This window comes from Mustela lutreola, chromosome 9 (assembly GCF_030435805.1).
Source record: "Mustela lutreola isolate mMusLut2 chromosome 9, mMusLut2.pri, whole genome shotgun sequence".
Lineage (NCBI taxonomy): Eukaryota > Metazoa > Chordata > Mammalia > Carnivora > Mustelidae > Mustela > Mustela lutreola.
This window is the reverse complement of record NC_081298.1, coordinates 2,440,052-2,459,464: the sequence shown is the minus strand read 5'-3', so window position 1 is coordinate 2,459,464 and position 19,413 is coordinate 2,440,052.

Sequence of the window (19,413 nt, the reverse complement as noted above, 5' to 3'; positions counted from 1 at the left end):
GAGGCTCCAACCAGCCGGGTCTCTTTCCGGGGTCCTTGCTGCCGCCGCCGTGGAGAGGAACCTGCTGCCTGAGCCACCAAGGAGGAAGGAATCCGCCCGAGACTTCCCTCCGGAGCCCCTGAGCGTGATCTCTTGGTTGGGCTCTTCACGTACCCTCTTCGCGTACGCTTTTTACTGAAGGTGATTCGTTCTCCTTTGTCACAGAAGTCACCTGACACCAACCCTTCCTTCCAAGCCAGGTGGGACCTCAGGCTTCCCTGACACACCGGACCCTGCAGAAATAATCTTCCTAGAAATGCAGGTGTCAGGCTCTTTGGGAACTTGGCTTATTTTCCTTCCAACCAAGGACACTTTTAGACTAAAAATGAAACGCATTTCTTTTATAGAAATGAAAATTAAAGAAATCACACAAAAATTAGCACAAGACCCAGACACTGAAACAAAACAAAACTCTCACCTGGGGGTTACAGCAGAGACAGGTTAATGTGTATTACAAAATTTAATCCCATTATGGCCAGATATTGCTCAAAACCTACCCATCATTGACTGGAGGGAGGAAAAGGTGGGAGAAACTTTGCCAACAGGAAAATAACTAAACTAGAACTAGTCTATTTTTTTTTTTCCAATGGAAGAGTACATGCAAGTCAAAGTAAAAGGACGGTATCTGTCCATTAGCGTGGATGGTCTCTAAGCACCCCAGAGCTCAAGGGGGATTTTCAGATTGATTCAGATCGATTACGTATGAGTATGTATTTTTCTATATGAATACTAGATAATTTCTATATATGTATGTATTTAAAAGTTTTTTTAAAGCTTAAAAAATACGGAGACTTTAGATTTGTTTGGAAATTTCTCTCTCTCACTCTTTGCAAGAGAATGTATGCATCTTTTTACTTGTATAATTAATTTTTTTAAATTGATTTAATAAATAAATCATGTATAATTAATTTTTTAAGTACCAAACTATAGCCAAAAGAAATATGTTAGAAAATTATCCTCTTCTGTCACCTTATTCCTCCTCAGAGGCAGCGAGGAGGCATCCTGGCATTTCAAGTGCATGATGTGGCTTAGACCCCTGGGTGCTCTGTGAGAGGACCAGGGACATGGAGGTGAGAAACTGGACTCCTCTGGATAAAGACAGCTGTGAGCTGGCCTTGAGTGAAATAGAGAAGATGGAAACACGTCTCTTAATACCTTCGACCCCAAGAAAAGCCCACCAGGTCTGACTCCCCTCCCAGCTCTGTGGCCACCCCCATAGCCATTTGAAAGGAACTTTTCCAATTTTCAATTCTCTAAGCGCCTTGTAGGTAAAAGCACTCGTTTGAATATCACCGCCTAATCCAGGATCCTTTCGGACGCGTACTTGGATTGTGAGGGGTGGTATATGCTATGAGCTGGATTGTGTCCCCACCCCCCCACCCGAATTCATATTTCAAAGCCCCAACCCCCAATATGACTATATTTGGAGACGGGTCTTTAAAGAGATATGAGGTTAAATGAGGCCACGAAAGTGACTCCCTAACCCAGTGGAACTAATGTCCTTATCAGGAAAAGAGAGAGACAGCAGGGCTATGCATGTGCAGAGAAAAGACATGGGACAGCCAGCAGGGAGGTGGCCATCGGCAGAGCAACGGGACACAGCTCAGGAGAAGTCAAACCTCAACCTGTGTGACAAGGTTTCCCAACCAGATGCCATGCGGAATGGCTCCAGCACTTCACTGTTCTGGAGGCTGAAGTTCAAGATCAAGGTGTGGGCGGGGTGGGCTCTTTCTGAGGGCTTGACTAAGAATCTATCCATGACTGTCCCCCAGCTTTCTGGAGGTCCTTGGTGTTCCTTGACTTGGGGATGCCCCTCTTGGACCCCTGCCTCCACCATCACTTGGCTTCTCCCTGCATGCATGTCTACGTTCAAATTTCCCTGCTTCGTAAAGACACCAGTCGTACTGGATTGGGGCCCTTTCTGGTCCAGTGTGGCCTCATCCTAACTAATTACATCTGGAGTGACATTCCCAAATAATGTCCTATTCCAAGACACTAGAGGCTAGGATTCCAACATATGAATTTCAGGAAGACATCTGTTACAGGTGGTCTTTCAGAACATTGACAAGTCCAGTGGAAAATAATCTCCAGGAAATCATGCTTCATTCACTCCAGTAACACCAGTAACTTATACCAAATATTCATTAAATAAAACAACCAGCACGAATCACACAGAAAAATGTGTCATCTATTATTCATAAACACACTGGGGAATCTACTGAGTTCTTGGGCCAGCCAGAATCAAGTGCTAGAAATGCAAAAAAGAACATTCAGCATCTCTGGGACCTCATAGCAAGAGGAGAAAAGAAAGAAGTAGACACAATGCAATGTTGTCAGTGATCTGGTACTGAAAACCTTAGGACGCTGTATCTTGAAATGAGAACACTGGCTGTTTTAGAAATGCAAACTCTACTCAATCATCCGTTTCCAGACAAAGTCCTAAGATCAGTTTTCTTGAGGGAAGAAATCTAACAAAATATTTTCAGATTTCATGGGGAAGCATAGACATCAGGAATGGAAATGCTAAAAGAGAAAAATAATGGAAGTGTCTTATCAGATCTATTCGAACAAAAAAGCATAGGACACTTGCAGATAAAGAGTCTGGAGATGCCTGGTGGTAATCATGGCCCTACAACGTGACCTACTAAATGTCACCCACCTGTACATTTTAAAATGATCAATGTGGGGGCACCTGGGTGGGTCAGTCTGTTAAGCGACCGACTCTTGATTTCAGCTCAGGCATGATCTCAAGGTCCTGAGATCGGGCCTCAGCTGCATGCTGAGCTCAAAGTTGGCTTGAGAGTCTCTCTCTCTCTCTCTCTCTCTTTCTCCCTCTGTTCTTTGCCCTGCTCTCTGTCTCTCTCTCTAAAATAAATAAATCAATCTTAAAAAAGCATAAAGTGATGAAGATGGCAACTGTTACATGTATTTTGCCACAATATAAACAAAATTGTGGCAAAAGTGTCAAAACACATAGAACAATGGGTCAAGATCTCCTTCTTGCATATTGGAAGGATCTAGGGTCTGGCTTATGCTAATAGAGGAGACTTCATCACGTACGTGATGATGGGATGAACCAAGATTTTGGAAAATAAATAAAATTACTTCAAAGTCTCCTTCCTTACATCAAGTGAATCCAAATACATAAAACTTTCATATAAAAGAGAATTACCAACGTGTAGAAGAAAATTTAGTTGTATGGTATGCAGTCTTGCTAGAAGAAGACCTTATTTTACAGATGACATTAGAAATCTCAAATACAGGGGCGCCTGGATGGCTCAGTGGGTTAAAGCCTCTGCCTTCGGCTCAGGTCATGATCCCAGGGTCCTGGGATCAAGACCCACATTGGGCTCTCTGCTCCACGGGGAGCCTGCTTCCTCCTCTCTCTCTGCCTGCCTCTCTGCCTGTTTGTGATCTCTGTCTGTCAAGTAAATAAATAAAATCTTAAAAAGAAAAAAAAGAAATCTCAAATACGAAATACTGGTAGAATGGATAAAATCAAAGTATCGTCTCACGCACATACACATAAAAATGTCTCAAGTCAAATGACAAATTTGGAACTGGCTTGCCTCGTGTATGATGGCAGGTAAATATCCTTAGGTTTGTAATATCCTTGACGGATGTTGTCCGAAGGAGAAGTGGGCAATGATCTCAAACATTTGTTTCAGAGGGAAGTGCATACAAAGTACATGCACAGGGGAAGTACATTTAATCCATTCATCAGAATTAATCAAGACAATGTAACTGGCAACAAAGTGAGGAAACCCTTTCACTTACCAGATTGGAAACATTAACAGTGAACAAGCTGGAAACTGTCCTTGAATGTGGTTTTATAACATGTTATCGGCATTTAAGAACATGCCTTTATTTGAATAACTTCACTGTGCTTGGCCATGATAGGGACAAAAATATGTGGCGATTAAAAGTAACGAATGGTGGGGCCCCTGGGTGGCTCAGTGGGTCAAAGCCTCTGCCTACAACTCGGGTCATGGTCCCAGGGTCCTGGGACCGAGCCCCACATCAGGCTCTCTGCTCGGAGTCTGCTTCCCTTCCTCTCTCTGCCTGCCTCTCTCCCTACTTGTGTAAAATAAATAAATAAAATCTTTAAAAAAAAAAAAAAAAAAGTAACGAATGGACTCAATCCAGAAGAACATATGGCATTTTGATCCGAAGGTTCTAACGTGCCTGAAGTCTTCTTGCCAAGAGAAAACTCCTTTTCCTGCACGTGCCTGTCTCCATAAACGCCCGGTGCACAAGAGGACACAGAAAGACCCCTTCCCTGCTTCTTTCTGCAGTGATTTCCTTTGAACCCCTGAGAGCTTCCCTCTGCACCCTTGCTCAGCACGTTCTCGAGGACTGATGGCCATGAAACACACCTGAGTTACACAGCACACCATTCCTGTAGGCATTTCAGAGTGATCTGTGTTGCTGCTTCTCTGCTCTCCGCCCCACTCATTTCCACTCTAACTCGATAACGTCCTTCCCTCTGCGGGCTCTGGGCTGGCTCTGCTCTGTTTTCTCCTAGCTTCTTAGGGTGGAAGGTGGGGTTGTTGATCGAAGATCCTTTTCTCTAAAAACGTCTAAGAACTGTGTTAGCTGCATCCCTTAGCTTTGACGTGGTGTGTTCTGCCTTCATGCACTTCAAAGTATTTTTCTAATCCCACTTGAAATGTGTTTTCTGACCTGTTGGTTATAAGAAGTGTGTGCTTTAATGTCCATACACTGGTGAGTTTCCCAAATTTCCTTTGTTATTGGTTTTGGTCCTCTCCATTGTGGTCAGAGAGCCTGCTTTGAATGAGTTCAGTCCTTTTAAAGTTATTAAATGCCGCTTCCTGGCTCATTACATGGTCTACACTGAAGAAGGTTCCGTGTGGCTTCAAGACAGAATACTCCTCTCTCTCTTGAGATCTGCAGATACATGGGCAGTCAGGCTGGGTTATAGTGCTGAGAAGCCTTGTTTCTTCACACGTCTTCTGCCCACTTGGGCTATCTGTAACCGAAAGTGTGCAAGGATCGCTGGGTCGTCTGTTGTCCGATGTGTATTTGGAGAATCGATTGTTAAGAAGGTGTTTGTGTCTAATCCGTATGCCTTCTGGGGGATTGACCCTTTCGCCATTGTAAGATCTACGTCTTTGGTCTCTAGTAACAACGTGTTCTTTGCATTATGGTGAAACTTGTCTGATGTTAATATAACCACCCCAGGTCTGCTGTGATCACTGTTGGCGTGTTAGTAATTTGCCGTCTCATTGCTTTCATTCTGTCTATGCCTTGGAGTCCTAAGTGTCTCTTGTAGCTGGCATATACTGGGTCAGTTTTGTCTCTTCTGCCTTTTGATTTAGATTGTTTAATCCATTTACATTTAATCTGATTACAGAGAAGGTATAATTTACATCTGCCATTTTGCTATTTTCCTATATGTCTTCCTTATGTCTTTTTATTCCTCGGTTCTGTCTTTAATCGACTACTTTAGAGCTAAAAATATATTTCGTAACATAATATTTTAACTCACTTATTATTTCTTCAATTATATTTTTAAATTATTTCCCTAGTGGTTTCCCTGGGGATTATAATTAGCATCTTAATTTAAAATAATATATTTGGATTGATGCCGGGTTACTTTCTGTGGTGCCCAAAAAGTTTTCCCCGAGCCAGCTTTATTCTCTTCCTCCTCTTTGTGCCATTGTTGTCATACAAATTACGCTTTTATACATCATACCCATCAACAAAGTTTCATAATTGTGGCTTTTCTTTTTCAGTTGTTCTTTAAATTAGATCAGAGATCTTAGTGGAAAAGCTTTCAGACCTTGAGATTGAGTGTGATGCTCACTGTGGATTTTCACATCCGGCTTCTATTATGCCGAGGCAATTTCTTTCTTCCCCTAATATCGTGTGGTTTTTCTTGTTGTGTTGTTGTTTTAATCATGAAAGGGTGTTGACTTTTTGTCAAATGCTTTTTCTGCATCATTTTTTTATTTTTATTTTTTATTTCATTTCAGTGTTCCAGAATTCATTGCTTATGCACCACACCCAGCGAACATTTTTGATGATCATGTGGGGTTTTTCCATTCGTTCTTTTTTTTTTTTAAGATTTTATTTATTTATATGACTGACAGAGATCACAAGTAGGCAGAGAGGCAGGCAGAGGGAGAGGGGGAAGCAGACTCCCCACTGAGCAGAGAGCCCGATGCGGGGCTTGATCCCAGGACCCTGGGATCATGACCTGAGCCGAAGGCAGAGGCTCAACCCACTGAGCCACCCAGGTGCCTCTCAGCTGTGTACTTTAAAAGTGTTAGTTGCATAGTATATGAATTATATCTCAAAAAACAAATTTTTAAAGATTACATGAAATAAATAGGCTGACAATTAAAATCCCCCTAAACCCTGGCATTGGTGATGCAGGATCAAAAAAGTGGCACTATTTTAATTTCCCTGTGGAAGTAGATTCAGATTTCTCTGTTGGCTTCATCCCAATATCCACACTCTCCTCTCTGGTTCCCATTAGCACTACCATGTGATCCTCATGTTCTCCATCTAAAGTTTCCAAACTCTCTCAATCAATCCCTTTCTCATTTTTTAATCTTGATTTTCCACTTTATCCCAAGCATCTTTTTTTTTTTAATTTCTTTTCAGCGTAACAGTATTCATTGTTTTTGCACCACACCCAGTGCTCCATGCAATCCGTGCCCTCCCTAATACCCACCACCTGGTTCCCCCAACCTCCCACCCGCCGCCCCTTCAAAACCCTCAGGTTGTTTTTCAGAGTCCATAGTCTGGCTCACCTCCCCTTCCAATTTCCCTCAACTCCCTTCTCCTCTCCATATCCCCTTGTCCTCCATGCTATTTGTTATGCTCCACAAATAAGTGAAACCATATGATAACTGACTCTCTCTGCCTGACTTATTTCACTCAGCATCATCTCCTCCAGTCCCGTCCATGTTGCTACAAAAGTTGGGTATTCGTCCTTTCTGATGGAGGCATCATACTCCATAGTGTATATGGACCACATCTTTCTTATCCATTCGTCCGTTGAAGGGCATCTTGGTTCTTTCCACAGTTTGGCGACCATGGCCATTGCTGCTATAAACACTGGGGTACAGATGGCCCTTCTTTTCATCACATCTGTATCTTTGGGGTGAATACCCAGTAGTGCAATTGCAGGGTCATAGGGAAGCTCTATTTTTAATTTCTTGAGGAATCTCCACACTGTTCTCCAACTTGCACCAACTTGCATTCCCACCAACAGTGTAAGAGGGTTCCCCTTTCTCCACATCCTCTCCAGCACACGTTGTTTTCTGTCTTGGTAATTTTGGTCATTTGTTCTTTTAAGGTAGGGTATGGCGCTCATTGCTTTTCATATGTTGCAACATCCTTGTGTTCTAAGGAATAAATTCCACCTGGCCATGATATATAATGCTTTAAAGGTGCTGCCAAATTAGGTGTGACAGTGTTCTGTCGAGTGTTTCTGCATCAGTGCCCGTAAGGGGCCTTTGTCTGCAGTTTTCTTTTTCTGTTTGCTGACCTCATACAATGACTTAGAAAATGTTTCCTCCTCTTCAGGATTTTGGAAAACCTTGAGAAGAATGGGTAGTAATTCTTTAAACTTTTGGTAGAATTCACCAGTGAAGGCACCTGATGAAACTCGTTTGTCTTTCTTTTTTAGTGAAGTATAATGAACACAGTGTTATATGAGTTTCGGGTATACAGTGCACGGATCCGACAACTGTCTACATGGCTCAGCGCTCATCCCGACAAGGGCGCCCTTCATCCTGTGTCCTGTTTCCTCACTTACTACCTGCTTTCCCTCTGGTGACCCTCGTGTGCTCTCTGTGTTAAGAGTCTGCTTTTCATTCATCTCTTTTGTTTGTTCATTTCTTTCCTAGATTTCTTCTTGGGAGATTTTTGATTATTGGTTCAATCACCTAATGAATTCTAGGTCTGTTCAGATTTTCTATTTCTTCATCATTTTGTCTTGAAAGGTCTTGTGTTTCTGGGGAATTGCTCATTTCACCTACAGAATCCAAATGGTTGGCCCACCATTGTTCACCGCGGTCTCATAATAGTTTTAATTTCTGTAGACTCATTAGTAATGTCTGCATTTCTATCCCTGGTGGCTGTAATTTGAATCTTTTCCCTTTTTTGTCTAGTCCATCCAAGGAAAGGTTTGCCAATGTTGTTGATCTTTTCAAAGAACCAATCTTCAGTTGCCTTGATCTTCTCCAGTGTTTTTCTCTTCCCAATTTCATTGATCTCTAGCCTAATCTTCATTATTTCCTCCCTTCTGCTGGCTCTGGGTCTAGTTTTCTCTTCTTGTTCTTGGTCAAGCTGTTGGTGTGAGATCCATGCTACTTGTAATGTAAGCATTTATAGCTATACATTTCCCTCTGGCCAATATTCACAGCATCTGTGAGTTTCAGCATGCTGTGTTTTCGTTTTCATTTTTTTCCAGGCATTTTCTGCTTTCTGCTGCACTTCTGCCTTGGTTGAATGGCTGCTTCAGAGACTGTTGTTTTATTTCCACAAATTTGTCACTTTTCCAGCTTTTTCTTCTGCTGTCGATTTCTGACTTCATTCTGTTGTGGTCAGAGGAGAGACTTTGTATGAGATTTATCTTTTAAAATATATTGAAACTTAACTTGTGGCCTAATCTGTCATCTGCGGTGCAGAATGTCCTGTGAGCTGGGGAAGCTGTTGGGTGGCGCGTTCTCCCGTGTCTGTTCCAGCCGAGCTGTTCAAACTCTCAGTTTCTTCACTTCCTCTTCATGTCTCCTGTCTGGCGGTCCCTTCCATTCCTGAGAGGGGAGCACTCATAGCCCCAATTATTATTCTAGATCTCCTTCTCCCTTCAATTCTGTAAGCCTTTTCTTAAAAAATTACAGAAATTTTCCTGGTCTGTTCTTAAGTGAGCAAATGTTGGTAACTTGTTATCTTCTTGTGGACATATACGCCTTACCTGGGTCCCCCCGAGACATGACTTCCCATGCCCATGACCTTCCAGCCAGGTCACCTGGTTCGGGTAAGTCAGATATCCTGAGGGATTTGACCACCATGCCCTAAGACGTCCCTGTTTGGATATTAAGGGATGAGCCCTGGGTCCCAGTGCTCTATAGGAAGTGGGGACTGAGGCTCAGGAATCTGCCAGAAGCCATGGGATTGTTTCCACCAAGAAAGAATTAGCCTACAACTATTAAAAATAGCTTGTTCACAAAACACTACAAAATAGCTCTTCATCTACAGAATCGCCATGGCAAATATCACCCCAGTGAATTAGGTGTTTATATGTTTTGCTGAAAACAGTATCTTTTCTAAAAGATTGCTACCTAAATAAGAATGCTCTGGAGATCCTCATACAGAAATAAAAGGATGGTCCTGTCAACACTGGCGTCTCTTTTAAGGAAGAGAAATGCAATACTCTGTGCTATCTGGCCCCCACCACCTCTCTCCCTCTTTCTCTCTCGCTCTCCTGTTCTTTCCTCCCTCTCCTTCTCTGCCTCACATTGCTTCCAGTGCTCAAACTGTCAGCAAATCCTCAAATCTGAGCAGCCAGCCTGGAGCTCTCCTCTGTGCATTCTACGCAGAGGCTGTGACATATTTACATATTTTAAGGGGAATGCACACAAGTGTTCTCAATGGGAGTCTGGTGGGGCTTTTAGCTTTTGAAGGCGACCTCCCCTGTTGCTGGACACAATTAGAGCTCTTCGCCATAGCCCTCACGCACACTCAACATTGACGGGAAAATGACAGGGAACAGAGAGGTGGCCTCTGCCCTTGCAGTCACCACGGAGAGTGGGAGAAGATGGACCGGCCATCAAGGTGAACACCTCCAAGGGGCTCACACAGGGAAGTTGCCAACCTAGCTTTCGCAAAGACGGGCAAAGCCCTGGGAAGGCAATGCTGTGAGAAGGGTTTTTGCGCATTAATTACACGGTGCCGATAAGGCCGGCCGGCGGCACCTGCCTCTTCTGGCATCGGAGCTGTGCTGAGTTCAAGGTAGTGGGTTTGGAAACAGTGGGGTCTTGTTTCTGTGTTTGGAGTCAGACACATTCTGTGGTTGCTACCCAGGCAATAAAATCAAACCAACATTCCCCTCCTGGGCCATGCACGTAAAGGGGACATTTGCTCAGGTTCGGCAAGAGGGGCTGGAAGGTTTGGGAAGCGGACCACCCCCGCCGAGCTCTCATCAAGCGCGCCGACTGGTGCCATGCAGGTGCCGTGAGCCCTGCCCCGTCCGCATGAGTGTTATTGTTCATCCTTCCCACAGCCCAGAACCCTAGATGGATGTTGAACTTGAAACTGGAGGAGTCGTTTTTTTTTTTTTTTTTTAAAGATTTATTTATTTATTTGACAGAGAGAGATCACAAGTAGGCAGAGAGGCAGGCAGAGAGAGGGAGGAGGAAGCAGGCTCCCTGCTGAGCAGAGAGCCCGATGTGGGACTCGATCCCAGGACCCTGAGATCATGACCTGAGCCGAAGGCAGCGGCCTAACCCACTGAGCCACCCAGGCACCCTGGAGGAGTCGTTTTTAACTGCGCTTTTATTAACTATTATTTTATTTTTGTCTCAAAGCCATGCAGCTTGTGGGCGACAGAGATGGGAGATGAGGCCGTGTCTCCGTGGCTCCAGAAGCTTCTTCCATAATGAAGCGGTAGCTCAGGCAGGGGATTCCACCTGCGCCAACCATGCAGACTGCCCACATCCCCACACAGCATCCTGTGGCTCCCGGTGTCACGCCAGACAGTCCCTAGCCCGTTAGCCAGCTCTCTAACAGTGCATAGCAAAGTGAGTGGTTCACTGTTACCTCCATGGAAGCAGAGAGCTCCGTGTGGGCTGCACCGTGTTACTCTCTGACTCGCTGAACCTGCCTGTTACCCCAGGAGTGGACGTTACCCCTTAGGAAGTGGAGAGAGTGGTCCTTCCCCATCGGTCCAGGCTCTGGGCCCCCAGGAGCTTCCCAGGGCGCTAAGCAGATGCGGCCGTTAGGTGTTCCATGGGACTTCCCTTTGTCTTGAACCTTGCCCTTCTGGCTTCCCCCGCACACATTCAGCCGCCTGCCCCCACCTCCGTTCTGCCGGACCCTGGGTGACTGCATGAACTCTGTCTGGGTCCAGCCGTCTTTCCCTGCCCTCGGGCCGGCAGACACCTGCTCCCCGTCCACCATTTTTCAGACCCACACTCAGGCTTCTTTGCCAAAGAAAATGCAAATCTCACAGAAGCTGGTACAGATAATTAATTCACAGAAGAGTTCTAATACAGCTGGAAACGCGTCACAGCCGCACCCACAAGTGTACCCAGCTCAGGGCTGACGCCCAGTTTTCTCGCCTCCAGAGCAAGGAGGAGTCAGTGCTCACACAGAGATCCACAGAGAAGCCTTCGCCAAAGAGACAACATCGAGCCCCACACCGAAAGGTCCGAAGGAGCTGGGGTGGTGAAGACGACTTCAACAACATCGTGTGAGCCCCAACACTGAGGACAGTGTGGCGGGGGAGGGGTAGCGTGGGTCATCAGGGGGAAGAGAGAGGTGGTGGGGTGAGCCTCCGGGAGCAGGGGGAGTGCACGGGAGGAGGGAGACAGAGAGCCGGCGACATCGCATGGCCGCCCAGGGAAGGCGCTGCACAGGGAAAGAGAAGGAAGCGTTACTTCGTCCAAGGCGCGATGTTCGTGGTCACAGGAAGATGTCTAATGTTGCCATGAAAAATATTCCTTTATCTGCTTCTTGGTTCATCTTTCTGTCTTTCTCAGTAGACCCAAGTCTCCATGAAGGCAAGGACATCTCCCTCCCCGTCCTCGGCGGTGACCACGTGCGGAAGGGAAGAGACAGAATTAGGTGAACACATGTTGAAGCCTAAGTGGTTTCTGAAAAACCAGCCAATCCTCCGTAGGAGGATCCTACGGAGTCAAACGTCCCTAATCCCACAGCTCCTCCCACTCACATAGGGCCCTTCCTTGACCAGGAGGAACAGAAAAAAAAAAAGTTAATTTGTGGGATTTCGCCTCTCCATCCTGCCTCCCTGACCATCTTCAATAATTTAACGCCCTCTCACTCTTATTAGTGCAAGTTACATATGACAAAGTCATTATCCAAACAATTCACTACGTTTGGGGCAGAGCATGGCTTGAATGGCTAATTCTCCCCGCGTGGAAACTACCTGCAGGCGTATCATTTCCAGACGCATTTGGCACAAAGCCACACCTTGGTGGTTATCAGCCGGTGGCGTTCTTGTGTATATGTGTGATGTCCTCTGGGGAGGAGCTGGGTGCTGTCTTCAATGACTTCTGAGCCGAAGTCTTGACCCGGGAGAGCGCCCAGCACAGAACAGGCGTGTATCAAACATCGGAGAGATGAAGAGGGGAATTTATTCTTTATGTGTTCTCTGCCGGGCTCTTCACCGGACATTGGGACTTTGGAGCTGAGTAGGGCTAACTGAGGTCCCCCAAATGGGTAGGGCATTAGTAGAAGAGGGTAAGGCAAACACATCGTACCGGTGAACACCGGGGAGAGCAACCAGGGCCCCGCACACGCAGCAGCGCCGTCACCGGCGAGACGCCGCGAGGGTCATGAGAACCTTGTCTCGGTGTTCTCTGCCCTGCTCTCAGAGCTGGAGAAGTAATCAAAATTTACACCTTTCGGGCAGACCTACCTGGCACTGAGCAGTGTCTATCTTGCCTATTTCAAATAGACAACACTATTTTTTTTTTTTTACATAGTAGACTTAATTTTTTAGAGTAGTTTCAGATTGATGGAGAAATTGAGAAGGCAGCACAGAGTTCCCATGTGCGCTATCCTGTTTTCTTTCTTATGAACCCTCTGAGATTACGATGGTACATTTGTCCCAACTAATGAACCAACGTTGATACATCATTAACTAAAGCCTATGCTTTATTTGTATCTCCTTAGTTTCCACATAGTATCGCTTTTTTTCCCCGACTCCAGGGTCCCATCTAGGAAACCACATGGAATTTTTTCATCCTATCTCCTTAGGCTCTGCTTGGCTATGACCGTGTCTCTAACGTCCCTTGTTTTCGATGACCTTAGCAGTTGTGAGGAGTATTGGTCAGGTGTGTTGTACGATGACCTTGCCTGGGATTTGGGTGATGTTTTCCTCCCAGTTTTACTGGGGTGATGGGTGTTGGGAAGATGGCAGAGGTAAAGTGCTGCTCCTATCGGATCCTATCAGGGGTCTACAGCACCAACATGACTTCTCACCAACATGACCTTGATCACCCAACCGATGCCGCGTCTGCCGGAGTTCTCTGCTGAAGAGTTACTCCTTCTCCCCTTCCTGTGCCGTGCTGCTCGGATGGAGTCCTGTGACCGCAAACACCCACTCGGGGGGAACTGCGCACCTGCTCATGCAGCAGAACTTCTACATAAAGTGCTGGGAGTTCCGCACAGGACGCTTGCTCTTCTCTTTTGTTTCCTCCTTTATTTATTTGATCATTAACTTACGCCACTGTGGACTACGGGGGGTTTGTTTTCCCGTATGCATTTTGTTGCTCGTACTGTCCCAGCTTTGGCCGTCGGGAGCTGTGCATTTGGTTCCTGGACGTACTTCGTCAAGGCATCGCTTCGTTTGTCAGCTGGAAGGCTTCCTTTCCTTCCGGCACCATGAGACCCTCCAGGCACATTCCCCGAAGCAGCCGCTCTCCCGAGGACAGTAGGACTGGGCACTGGACGCTGGTACTAAGGATGCTCGTTTCTACTTGGGGGGTTGGAAGGTAGAGCAGATGTCCTGAGTGGAAGGACTTTTCAAATACGTGTGTTGGTATCCCACTGCCGGGAGAGTACAGTGTCGCTCCCCACCGCTCAGGTCTACACTGTGCGTAGCAACTCCCTTCCAGACACACAAACACCGGGAGGAAAAGCAATTTACAGAAACCTGACGAACGCCTCCTCAGCCAGGTGACCAAGGTCAACACAGACAGCGGTCGGCCGGCTCGGCAGCGTGTACCCTTGATGTGTGTGAGGAAAAGGCAATTTCCGTCCGTGGTCTTCCTTCTAAAAACCATAACCCCTGTGTGAACCTGTGGACACATAAGAGCAGACAGACGCGCGTCAGAGGCCATCCTGTGAAATGCCCGAACAGAACTTTTCGGAGCCGTCGGGTCAGTCAGAACCCAGGGCGGTTGGAGAGATCATCCGTCTTGCGGAGTCGGAGGACACGTGAACGGATGTAAGGTCATCCTGGGTGGGATCAGCCAGGCAGAAGGAAGAACAATGTTTGGGGGAAAAAAAAAAGGAAGATCTGAATAAAACGGGGACTGTAGTTAAAAATAATGCATCGGTATGCACAGCTCCCATTGGCTGTGACAAAGGTCACCTACTCACACGAGGTGTTAACTGCGTGTGGGGTCTGCGGGAGCGTCCCACTCTCTCTGTCCCTCCTCTGCAAATACAATGCTGTCAGCAGGTGAAGAGTCTCTTTCAGGGTGTGAGCTGTGGGACCCAGTCCCTCGGCAAGCTCCAGGAGGGAGCAGTGAGCATGTCTGGGGACGACATCACCCGCGGGGCCACGGAGCTGGGACATTTATCTGCTGCCACATGTGTCCATGGCTGGGGGCTGCCCGGCACCTGCGGCTGCCCCCCACCCCGTGGGCTGAGAGAGAAGGTTGCTTCCCGAGTGCCCCAGGGCCCGGCACATGGCTGGGGCTCAGCATCTCAGCTCTCGCCCGTCCTGGGGGCCCCGGCTTCCCCGCAGTCACCTCCCTCCTGTCCCACTTACGGAGCAGCCCTGCCGTTTCTGAAATCTCCACCGGGAAGAGTTTTCAGAAGACAACTGTTCTGTTTCTTTGTAAGCAGGGCATCTAGAGACCCAAACTACAGCGCGGTCTGCACCTTACAGAAACTCTTGTCGGGACAATTTTGAACCCACACTGTTCAGCTTCCTCCCGGGAGTCTGAAACGATGCTGGTGCCCCCTTGGACAACAGAGGTCCCACCCAGCTGGGGACGTGGGGAGGGGAGCCATCCTGCACTTGGGCACCGCCCTGGAGGGCAGGGCTCCGGGCCATGGGGCCACCTGCCGTGTCTAGGGGGTCCTGCAGGAGGGGCGGCAGGACGCCCCACACTAATTACCACCTGGTCCCCCGCAGGCGCATTACAACGTGGAGAACAGGTGCCGAGTCGTTCCCGCTGATGTCGTACACGGGCACCAGAGACGGGCTTGCTTTGGAGCAAATCGCAGCACAGCCGTGGTCCCAAGGGCACCCCAACCCACCCCCGGCTCTTCAGGGAACATCGTTCTGGCAGGAAGAACAGCCTTGTTCCTCGGAAAATGCCAATTGACTATTTTAAGAGGAAAATGGAACAAACCTTAATTTTCAGAAAAATGAGAGGTTGGAAATGTCCTAGTCATCAGGGAGGCGAGGCGCTCCGTCTGAAGACCTCCGTGGTCCGTGTGAGGAAGGGAAATGATGCCGAAGCCACTGCCCCGGACTCTTCCCGACCTGCCTCAACCGCTCTGACTTTACGGTCTTCTCCAGCTCACTCCTAATTCACGCTCCAAGGTCCCCAAATCCTTGCTCTCCCAACCCCGCCCTCAGCCACCAACTTTGTCTCCACACCATGTTTTCTTGTTCAAATTATTCCGATTTCGGCCAGTGGAAGCGCCTTCCCCTGGAGCCTGTGTCCTTTTGATTCATCCCTGTAGGCGTGTTCTCACTTTCTGGCTCCGCAAGCTGCTCGAGCATCCCGTGTCCTGGTCCGGGAGCCAAGCTTTTCTCCTGAGGAGCCCCGCCCGGCTCCTTTCGCGGGGTGCTGGCGGCCGAGACCACTAGCAGGTGGCCGAGGTGCCCCCCTTCCTGAGGTCTCGGGCCCTCGGCTGACGTCGCCCGGAGGTTTTCGCAGGTACACGAGCCTGCACATATTCACGCGTCTGCGTTTCTCCGCGCAAGCGTCCGCCCCCATCTGAACTGCACGTGGGCTCACACGGCGTCTCTGCTGTCGTGCACCGCCACGCGGACGGTCCCTGCCTCCTCCCTCGCCTACCTGTGATCTCCCAACCCTGAGCAACCTGCCGTCACCACCCGCCGTCCCCGCGGGTTCGGGCACCACTCCAGAGAACGCGCACGGTGGTCCCGGCCTGGCTGACCCCGTGCCCGTCTTAAGACAGTGGGTCTGCAGGCTTGGGGTAATTTCTAGGCCGCCTCCCATTCTTGGGGATGAGCTGGAGTCCTCTGTCTGGAGCCCGTTTCTGACCTGGCCGTTCTGCCTTCTCTGCCTTCGAAGCTGGGGGGGGCAACGCCTCCGGAGGGTGACCAGGTTCCTTTGGTTCCAGGCTCTTGGGCTGTCGCTTGTTATTCTTCAGGTGCAATGCCGCGTCCTTCAGTGACGCGCTCTCTTCCCTTGGACACGAGTCCTCCAAAACACCACCGGCAGCAGCCCCACACTCAGCTACCTGGCAGCGGCTCCGGACTTCCTCCGGCGTCCGGACTCTTCCGCTGAGCTCCCAGGTTGTCCCTCATCAGATCCAATTTCCAGGACCGTCTCCCTGGACCGCACAATCTGTGACATTGCCGGACATCTCTGCGCACTCCCACGTGCCCTTTCTCCTTCTACTCTCAGCGGCGGTGCACCTTACTGCCCCGACAGAAAGCCCTGCCCGCTCAGCCCCCCGGATGCACCTGCCAGCCCTCCCGGCTCAGCCGCAGCCTCCCGGACACAGCGCTCCTCCCTGTGGTCATTCAGGTCCAAACTTCTACCCAACCAACGCGGCACCCGTCTTGGCACGTGATGAAGCTCTCGCTCACGAACGTGATGCCGAACGGGCACAGTGAGGGCTCCGAGAGTTCTGAGCCTGCCTGTGGGCTTCCGGCCTCCGCTCGAGGCTGCGCCGGTGGGTGAGCAACGGGCTCCGGGGCAGGCATTACCGGCGTCTCTGCACCCGTCGCCCATGCGACACATCGTCTGACTCTCTCAGGAGCCCCTCAGTTCGCCCGTTCCGTCCTGCACAGTGTTTTCCTCGTGGGCGTCTCCCTGACTCGCCCGCCCGAAGGTAGGTTCACTGATCTGAACTTCAAACTCAATTACGAGGTTCAAATTCATATCCATTTCGGGAGCTCAGGAACCAACACCCTGTACCCGTCCGACGAGCTGAGGATGGGCGCGTGCTGGCTGGAAGCTTCCGGACGGCGACCGGTGTGACCTGGCGCCCGGGACGTTAAGTCGTTTTCCAACCCGGCCTTTGCACCCTCTGGTTCGTACACCTGCCTCTCATGCTGCATCACATTTTATCATCAACCTTCTAGCCAGTTTTCTCTGAAATCTCAGAATAAATCAAGAGGGAATGAGCCAGTGTATTTGGTGCTTCAAGGACGTGATCCGAGCTCTGCTGGTAATGCAGGAATATGGGCATCCTTGGTGCACCGGAGGGGTCAGCAGCGTCGGCGGTCAACGACATTTGATTTTTTTATCCAGTGGAATAAAATGCAACTGATTGCAAGCTTTATGTAAAGGAAGGTTTCAGTGAAAAAATAAGAGTAATCCAAACGCCTGACCAAACTTCTATTGTGGTTTGTGAAAATGTGATTCATGATGATGTATTAAACATTAAAACCAACATATGACTTAACCCAAACTTAGGGGACAGCTTTGCTCAATGCACTGTCTGTCATACAATTTCCTTTCCAGACAGCGTCTGGCATGCAGCACGAGTAGCACGGTAGAGCCATATCCTTCCACTGTCTCCCCCAGCCTGGTGCGGACGCTGGACCCGCCAACCCCGGATGGCCCACAGGTTAGGTCTTTCTCTTGCCCTTTCTTCTTCCCTTCACTCGGGCTACCTCGTAATTCCACCATGACTCTGAGTTCACGTGTGGAAGCGGGAGGCATTTTTCAAGGTCAGCATCTGGGTTTGACTTGACCTTGAACATCATCTTCTTGGTGGTGAAAGCGTAAGTTATTGTCGAGGGCACGTTCCTCCCGAGAACAGCAAGAGAGAAGGGAGAAGCTAACCCCCTTCCTCTCGCCCCTCCAAGGCCCTCACCTTCAGTCGGAACGGTGTGGCTACTGAATTCGGTTCCTTTCAGATTTCCCTGTAGCGGATCCGTCCATCATGTTCATGGGTGTGAGACGGAGGCACAGTTGGAGGGTTCTGTCCATCAGGGAATTTACTGCCAATGTTCACTTGAAATTTTCCTCATATTAGGAAAATAAAACATTGGAAGCCACGGGGTTTCCCTGGCCAAGGTTTTCTGACCAAGGAGACATTCTTAGCCGCTGGGACAACTTGGCAGAAGCTGCCAGAGGTTGCCGATGGCCCCTTGGTCAGATTTTTGCTAACGTTCTGGGAGAGAAGGGACACTCCCAGGCAGCAAGGGGAGGCTGCCTCCGTCACCCCTGCACGCTCAGCGCTCAGAGGACCCGGCCCCAGGTGTATCTCGCGGAATGGCTAAGGAGGCCAAAGGCGACGGAGAAGGACAGCCCCGTCCTCTTCTGCAGGGCCCGTGGGAGCGGGCGCGAAGGCAGGGAGCAGGGGGGGAGGTGGCGAAGTCGGAAGTCCGCGCCCCGCTCTGCTCGCAGCACCCGGCAGGTGTTCTCGGCCTGGGGACTTAGAGATCCCCGTGTGGCTCCACGGCAGACCAGCCACGTCGGAATCCTCAGGAAGGCAGGAGAAACCAAGACCAAAGGGAGAACCAGGCCTGTCTCAAGGCCAAGGAGCCACGCGGATGGGGAGGAGGCAGAAGAGCGTCATTCGAGAACGGGAGCAGCTGGACCCGTGCACAGGGAGCTCTGCCTGCTGGGGCCCGCGGCGGGGACTGCACGGAGAACCTCTGCTCCCCGGGTCTCCAGGACAGGGAGCAGCTGGACCCGTGCACAGGGAGCTCTGCCTGCTGGAGTCCGCGACGGGGACTGCACGGAGAACCTCTGCTCCCCGGGTCTCCAGGACAGGGAGCAGATGCGCGGTTCTGGCTGACATCTGTCCCCGGCCCTGCCCCCATTCATCCTCTCACACAGTCTGCAGCATTTATGGAGCCCCTACTGCATGCAGGCTCTAGGACGCAGCCTGTAGGTTTCAGGGAACAGCGCAGCCCTGCACTCTTGCTGCCATCGAGGCTGCGGGAAACCAGAATCAAATGAGTAACGGAACATTCGCTGAGTATTCCCAGAAATGGAACTACAATGGGGCACCAGGTCCAAGTAAACTCAGCCAGACCCCAAAGGGAGGATGGGCACAGGGACAGTAAGAGAGTCCTCAAGAGATGGATGGGGCTCGGGGCGGCCCTGAGGGAGAGCAGCCAGTCTGGACAGGGCCCTGCCTGGAGGGTGCAAGGGCTCCCGGGGAGGGTTCCCGCAGCTCTGTGGCCAACCTGAGGATGGCAGGAGAGGCCGGGCGAGGCCCCTCTGCTGCAACAGGAAAAAGAGCAAGAAGAGGGGTGCAGGC